Source organism: Rhamphochromis longiceps, linkage group LG16, assembly GCF_057381845.1.
Source record: "Rhamphochromis longiceps isolate RC_006_pf linkage group LG16, R_longiceps_female_GT1.1, whole genome shotgun sequence".
NCBI classification, from domain to species: domain Eukaryota; kingdom Metazoa; phylum Chordata; class Actinopteri; order Cichliformes; family Cichlidae; genus Rhamphochromis; species Rhamphochromis longiceps.
In genome coordinates this window covers 40,081,422-40,089,666 of record NC_140572.1, presented here as the reverse complement: position 1 = coordinate 40,089,666, position 8,245 = coordinate 40,081,422, and positions in this window count along the sequence as shown.

Genomic DNA, 8,245 nt, shown 5'->3' with positions numbered 1-8,245 from the left:
CACACAACAGCTGACGGCTCACCTCATCCATCTTTTATGTACAGTCTGTGGTTGTTTTCAGGCTCATTAACAACCTGTCACCACTTCCTGCGTCAGCCTCGCACCTGAGACAGGAAGTAACCTCGATCAGCTGACGGACACAGGTAAACTCCAGCTCCTGACATGTTTAATGCAACAGTGATGATGAAGAGTCCCTGTGAGCGTGGGAGCTTTGGCGTGCACAGCTGAGCGGTCGATAAATGAGGCCTCGGGTGTGTGTGAGGAGGAGCGGGACTGAGCGCGCTCAGTGCCAGCCGCAGGGCTGATGTGATCTGGATCACTGTCGTCCCCGCACAGCCCGACAGCTGCGTGAAGATGCCAGCGTGCATTAATTAGCAGCTGATTTTACTGAGCGGGGGTGGGGGGCTGGACCGTGATGCCCCTCCTGGCTGCAGGGCTCCCACTAATTGGATCAGGATCACTGAGTCCTGAAGGATTCGGGGGGATGGCGGGGGAGGCGGGGTGCTATGTGAACGCTTCAGTTTCAGCTTCTGTCTGCTGTCACATGACCTCTTCGTCCCTTTGTCTGACCCCGAGGGTCTGCTGTATTCACCTTCATGCAGGTGTGCTCTCTCAGAGGGCCGCCCCTCCCTGAGCCTGGATTGGCTGTCGGTTTCTTCCTGTTCGAAGGGTGTCTTCCCTCCCACTGTCACTGTGACTCATCCACGGGAGGTCTGAGTGTCGAGTTTCTCTGAATTACCGGAGCTCTCTACAGTATGAAGCACCTTTAAGGAGCCTTGGCTCTAAGGTTCTTCTGTCCTCTGATTGGTCAGTTTTAAAACAGCCTGTTTGGAGTTCCCATGAGCAAACACCGCTTGAACCTCAGAGGAAGATGAGGCAGTGTGCTGGTTCATGTCCCATCATGCTGTGGAGGAAGTGAAGTCACGGGTGAAGCAGGTGACTCTTCTTACCGAACACAGACTGCGACACAGTGAGAGCTGTGTGTGTGTTTACAGGAGACTCCACAGCAGCGACGCGCGTGCGTAACCTTCATCTGTTCGCCCGTTAACGTCTGAACAGCTCGGTGGGGCTTTTACTCTGATTAGTTTGACTGTTTTTCAAAATAAATCTCACTTCCTGCTGCAGACACGAGAATCGTCTGTGAATAAAACCAGCAGAAATGATCGTTTCCATTGCGAGTGGCTTCTGCTAGAACCACTTACCGCTTCAGGAACATCGGCTTTCTTTGATCATTCCTGAAGCCCAGCGGGAGCTGGTCTGGAATCAGCTGACAGCGACTTCCTGAGGAACAATGAAACAGCGGTGCCGGCAGCAGAGGCTCATGGGTACTGTAGTGTTGTGATGCGGAGACTGGAAGCGTGAGGCCGGACGGTGGCGTGGAGGCAGCGGTCCGATAAGCTGCTGTTTGAAAGCGCCACATGTGGACGTGTTGATCGGAAAGTTTGTGGGGATTTCATCTCATCAGACGCTACTCGCTTTATCGCCGAGTGCGACTCTGCAATCTTCAAGCTGCAGATTAAAGAGGAATTACAAGATAATCTTGAATAATCCACGGAGCACGGACACTCGACAGCAGAGTCATTCTGAGCGCTGACAGCTCCGTCCATCAACACCCAGATTACCCATGAAATTAGCACGAGAGCTCGCTGCTAATTCGCTGTCCAGCTGATTAATCTGCCACGCAGCCCGGGCAGATTGCACTGTGATTAAACACACAAAGGTTTAATTTTCCCACGCTCAGCGGTGCTCTGAGCGCAGCGTCCTCTGTCAGGAGCTTCTTCGGTCGGACACAGATTTAAAAAACGAGTGTTTCATGCTGAATCTGCCACTCAGAGAGCTGACAGCTGCAGATGATGCTGTGTGACTGTAACAGGAACCTGAAGCTCCCTCAGCTCTGTGGAGCTTCGTGTCTCTCTGAGTATGTGACAGCTGGCTCTCACTGTCCTGCTGAAACCATCTGACTTCCTGTTGATCTGCTCCCTGTGCTCCAGTCTGACACAGACTGAGGCCACACGTCGAACATCCAGCTGAGGAGCTCGACCATCAACACACTGCTGATGGTTGACATTTCCTGATCTGTGTCTGTGTTCTTGGACTCATAGCGCTGCTCTCTGATTGGTGCAGCTGAAACCAGCTGATTGAGTCATTAGAAACTCTGAGACAACATGATGCAGGCACCATGATCAGTCCAGTCTGAGGAAGCAGAGGTTTTTAGCCTCTGAATCCACACTGGAAGCTGGTTCCACAGAAGAGGGGCCTGAAAACTGAAGGCTCTGCCTCCCATTCTACTTTTAAATACTCTAGGAACAACAAGTAGGCCTGCAGAGCGAGAGCGAAGTGCTCTAATAGGGTGATATGGTACTACAAGGTCATTAAGATAAGATGGGGCCTGATTATTTAAGACCTTGTATGTGAGGAGCAGGATTTTGAATTCTGGATTTAACAGGAAGCCAAAACAGGAGAAATCTGCTCTCTCTTTCTAGTCCCTGTCAGGACTCTTGCTGCAGCATTTTGGATCAGCTGAAGGCTTTTCAGGGAGTTTTTAGGACTTCCTGATAATAATGAATTACAGTCGTCCAGCCTGGAAGTAATAAATGCATGAACTAGTTTTTCAGCGTCACTCTGAGACAGGATATTTCTAACTTTAGAGATGTTGCACAAATGGAAGAAAGCAGTCTTACATATTTGTTTAATATGTGCGTCGAAGGACATGTCCTGGTCAAAAATGACTCCAAGGTTCCTCACAGTCTGTGTGTCTGATCATCGCTGACATCAGATCTAATGGTTGGTTATGGCAGTGAGAGGACGAACGTGTTTACTCAGCTGCCGTCCTTCCTCCCTGCTTCTCGCCACGCTCCACAAACAATGCTGACTTCCTGTGGTGCTCGGATATCACCGCTCTCGCTCGCTCTCGCCTTTCACTGTGATACCTGAGGGCCTCGGGGCTGTGGGCACCAAGAGAAACGGGACACTCAGCACCACTGCCTGACCTCACACTCTCAGGTTAGCGAGCAGAAAAATGTTCCAGCAGAGGCGACGAGTGCAAAGGTGACAGGAAGCCGCTCGATGTTTGATACCTGCTGTGAGCAGGGTTCCTGCTGGGAGCCTGAGGGCCGTCAGTCCAGAGTTTTACTGGATATTTCCCTTAAGCCGAGCGCGGCTGAGGTTCAGGAAGCCCATCAGACGTTCGGCTCAGGTTCAAGCGTGCAGTCGTTCGTGTATCTGAGGCTCTGCAGCTGATCTTCATGTCTGCAGTGCTGCTGCTATCAGCTCGCACTGACTCTGAGGTCTGCATCGTTAAAACGAGGCGACGCACAGATGGAGCCTGTGATGGAGTGCGCACAGACCCTCCGTCCAAGTCTTCCTGGAAGCTCGTAGAACTGAGGCTGAAATAATGAAGAGAGCTTTGAGTAAGAATGAATTTTTCATGCTGGTCTGAATCTGAGCGAGCATCTCAGTCAGATGAAAAGAGCAGAGCGACGTTTGGCCCTCAGCCTCAGCAGAGGAAACAAAGACGGGGTCTGGAACTAAGTGTTTCATGAGGCCTGGTTCTGAGGGTCCAGCTGAGGGTCCGGAGGTTGTGAGGGGGTCATGTGAGGGCTGGTATTCATGGTGATTATGGCGCGTACTTTGAGGTGTTGCTGGAGCTCACAGCTGACACATGGAAGCCTCTGTCATGGTGCTGCTGAGGTCTTCAGACAGGCCTGCAGATGTTCCAGCTGTGTTACTGAAGTGGGCTGCTGTGGACGTCGTTCTGGATCAGACCAGGTTCTGGTTTCCTGTGAGCTGATCTGCGATGAAGCTGTCCGTGCTGACCTCGGTGCCCGGCACTCGGCCGACCCGTCGTTACCTTTGTTCCATCCAGATGAGATGAAATCCGCCGAGGCTCCGGCAGGACGTTAATCTCCGGCTTTAGCAGCTGATCTTCGGTCCGCAGCACAGAAAAGGTATTTTGTGATTCACTCTTCAAAGCTGCTTACAGACTGAAGTGACTTTAATTTGGTTCTTGAGGGAAACAGTGAGAGCTCAACGTGGAGGATTTACACCCAGATTACACGCCTTTTATTCTGGAGGTCTCCCAAACATCTGTTTCACACTTATTTTGTCTCTTATTTTGTAAAAGAATGAAGTGTGTGTGCTGTGGACGTCCCTGAGACAGCGCTCCGGGGTTAAAGGTCAGAAATTGAGTCATGTCATTGGTCTGAACTACTCCATGATGAAGGTCATGTTTAATTAAGACTATGGACCAATCAGTGAAGCCACAGGAAGTTCATGTTTTTCCTGCTTCTGCATCGAAGCAGAAACTGACTGTCAGGTCCTTTCAGTGTCACTCGTCGTCGTTCTCTCGCCGCTCTCCCGGATTCCACTTCCTTTGCATCACTCACTCTGAGTGTGAACACTCTGTCTCTGAGGCTGATGTTTCATCACCCAGGGTCACGCCTACAACTTCATGTGACTTCAGAATCTCAAAGGTCACACAAATGAAGCAGCTGTTGGTTCTGCGATGTTTCCACAGACGAAGCCTTTCACTCCATCTCGGTGACATCAGCACATCTGTTCTCAGCTGGACACAACGAGGCCTCGCATGATTGGCTCTGTGATGGCTGACCCTTCGCTGTGACACGTTTGTTATTCTGCTGATAATTGGAGATAAAGAACTCGTTAAAGGGCTGTGTTGTTCTTTTATGAGCAAACGTCATGAATGTTGCAGACGCAGAGACGGGTCTGTAGCTGCTCGCCGCGTTAAATATTCATCACTTTAAATAAGACGCCTCGAAGGAACCTCGTTTCTTTCTTATCCTTTTTCATTCTCCGAAGCAGAGGCTCCGATTCGGAGCAGGGACCATCGCTCTGCACTGCCTCTCGCTGCCTTCGTGCTGGTTTACGGACATTTCTGTCTCTCTTTCTTCCCTTTGAATGTATTTTTTCACAGTTCGGAGAATCAGCTACAGAACGTTTGTCTCTACTCTCAGAACAGCTCCATCGTTCCCTGCAGTCCTCCATGTTTGATCTGCCAGAGCTCGAGGAGCTTGTTCTAACTGTGACGCCTGCAAGCGTTCAGCTGTGATTGGTTCTGTGTCAGAGTGCACTGGTGGGCGTTGGTGACCCCGCTGCACACTTCGACCTTCAGCGTCGATTCATTCAGAGGTCGCCATGAGAAGCCTGAGCTCATGTTGCACTGACAGTCTGTGGCGTGTTGTTAGCGTGTTGTTGGTGTGTTGTTGGCGTGTTGAGCAGCACCTTTGTCCCTGACGAGATGAGGTCATGTGACCCGTGGCCTCGATGCGATGCAGGAGCTCATCTCCGGTTTGATTAGGAGCTGAATAAAGGAGCAGAGTCTCCTAATCTTTAATACATCTTGGAGTGCAGGAAGTGCGATCTGTTGTTGGAGCGATTAGGGCGGAGGCTCGCCGCCATGTGTGTGGTGGCGGCAGGAAAGAAGCAGCGCTGCAGTTTAATCATCCTGCAGCATGAATCGCAGCTGCTGCTTCCTTTAAGATTTAAGAGGATTTAAAGATGAATCCAAAGTGAACAGCGCTGACGTTACACTCACAGCTGTGCTTCTCTCCTGCTGCTCCAGGGTCACATGGTCACATCAGATGGCCACAAGGTGATATCACATGATCCAGCTCAGAGTGACCTGCAGACATGTCATGGCTCAGCTCCACAGAGGCTCACCTTCTGCCACCTCATCAATGACGGTTTGCTGTGATCAGTGATGGTCTCCTTCATTTACAAGCAGCAGCAGAAACTGTGAGCTCAGTCTCCAACAGCTTCAACACAAACCGAACTTCAGCACTTTCATTGTCCTGAGTGAACACGTGGAACCATAGAAGTCGTGCCTTTGCTGTGTAAGAGAGCGCTGCCGATGGTTTCATCTTTGTTCTGTTCATACGTGACTCACAGATCATACGTGTGTCCTTGTTAGGACAGGGATGTGTTGGTGTGTGACCACAGCCTCAGGTTTACACTGTAATTATGAGACGGCCGTTAGGGGGCGCCACACGCCTCTGTCACTCCAACCTTCTGCATGGACCTGCTCTGAAGTCTTCCACTGGTCCTCCTGCTCCGCCTCCTCCTTTCTCTGCACATGTGAACAGAAACTGACAGCTTTAGATTTTGAATTTATTTAAAGGGACGATGCACATTAATGAACACATACCAGTGTAAATATGCCAAAAGGCTACTTTTCCTCTGTAGTCCCAACACTAAATGTTATAATACAATAAAATGCAAAACAGAACCATAAAGATAACACATCATATGAAACTGGTGATGTCAGCCATCATTTGAGATGAGTTTTAGTTGTGTTGAAGGTCGTGTATTCTCTTATTATCACTACATTTGACTGCAAACACCTGTTTACTGAATGTTGTACGTCTACACAATCCCTCAGCTGCCTATCAAAGCTCTGCTGTCAGTGTCACACAAACTAATGATGGAGCATCATTGACGTATAAACACAGGAAGAAGAAAACCACCAGCAGCTGACGTGACCCTGAACACCAGGCAACGCAGCGCACACGCTCCAGTGATGCGCTGTGATGTTTTTGGGCCCTTCACGTGTTTCTGCGATAAAGGCCAAAAACGGTTCGTTTCAATTATTTATCGGCGCGACACGAGATCATGCTAATTAGCATCGTGTCAGCGTAAATCAGACTCCAATTATGCTAATCCCTGTGAGCGTCCCGCCACCTTCAGCTCAGAGACACCACGCTCACATCAACATCATCAGAGACCAGAGGGACGGACACGAGTGGCTGTGCACACACACACACTGAACATGGTTTTATCATCAGGCAGTTAGCACAAGAACAACAGCCTGACACACAGCGACAAACTGAAGAACAGGAAACAGTCCTCATTAACCCTCCGTGCCCCAGCGCAGCTCCGTCAGACTGTTCCAGATCCCCGACAAAATCGGATGAACATCGAAACACAAGCACAAAGTGCTGAAATGTGTCAGTTAAAGGTGAGCTTGAGCTATATGACCAGCTGGTAATCTCCACCTCTTCCTCATCAGCACATGAAAACGTGCATAAACACACATCTATTCCTGATATTGTCACATTGTTTCTGACCAACGATGTGGTTAAGACAAAGAGGGATTATTTTGAACTGTGACTCATGCAGAGTCCAGTCTGGAGCTGGACAAGAGCAGAGTGGTCAGCATGAATATTAACCGCCTCCTTATCGTCACAGGGCTGGCAGAGTGATGTCACTTCCACACCGTCAGTGTCATGGCTCCGCTAACAGCTGGTGTGAAGACGCCGCCTCAGTGAGAATCGGTGAACGCTGAGCAAACAGTCAGCAAATCAAAGACTCAATTAAGCGGCCGTGGCGTGGCTGGAGGTCACGTGACCCTGATTGTTTACTGATGCTGGACTCTGAGCGCGGCGCCTCTCCCTTCTCCGTCACTTTAACCTTAGAGAACGACAGAGGAATGAAGCCGCGCTCCTCAGTGGCCAATCGCAGCCGCCGAGCGCCGAGGCCTCTCCTCACACGGGGAACTAATTTATTGAGCTCACGGTTGGAGCGAAATACACCATTAAAGGGCATATTTAAGCACATTTGCAATCCTTAGAAGAAGGTAACGGTATTTGAATTTGCCCCAGCTTGAAGGAGAGTCTTTAATGTTGTGTCCACGGGACAAATGCACATCAAAGGCGGCGCGCTCCTGACGCTCCAAATCAAATACTTGTGGATTAAAGCGAGGGGCAGGTGGCCCCCAGACTGTCCTCTCTGGCAGAGCTGCCGGGCACGCTGCCTCACTGAGTGCGTTCCAACCACCGCCTTGCGCCGCGCTATCGTTCCCCCGAATGCAAATTAAATCCGGGCGCCGGAGCTGCTTTGAATTCCTGCAGGAGGGGGATTCTCCTCCCTCTGCTCCCCGCGCTTATCAGCCCCACGCTCGGGAGGCAAATGGGGGTATTTATATGAAGAGGTGCCATGCTCCCAGTCATTTATGCTTCTGGTGTAACCCCCCCTTACTCCTCCTCCTGCTATTCTTCCCTGTATAAACAAGAAGAGGCCATCTTTGATCTCCTCTGGCTGCAGGAGGAGATCAGCGAGCCTGCTGATCTCAGATCTGTTCAGGTTGCTTGACAGACGCAGCGCTGGGTTCAATACCACGTCAGTCTGTGCCTGTGGTCCACCCGCAGTGAGGTCATTTCCTCCTCCTGCTGGTTACCACTCACTAACACGTCTGCTTCAGTGAAACAGCTTCACGTGGAAGAAAACCTAA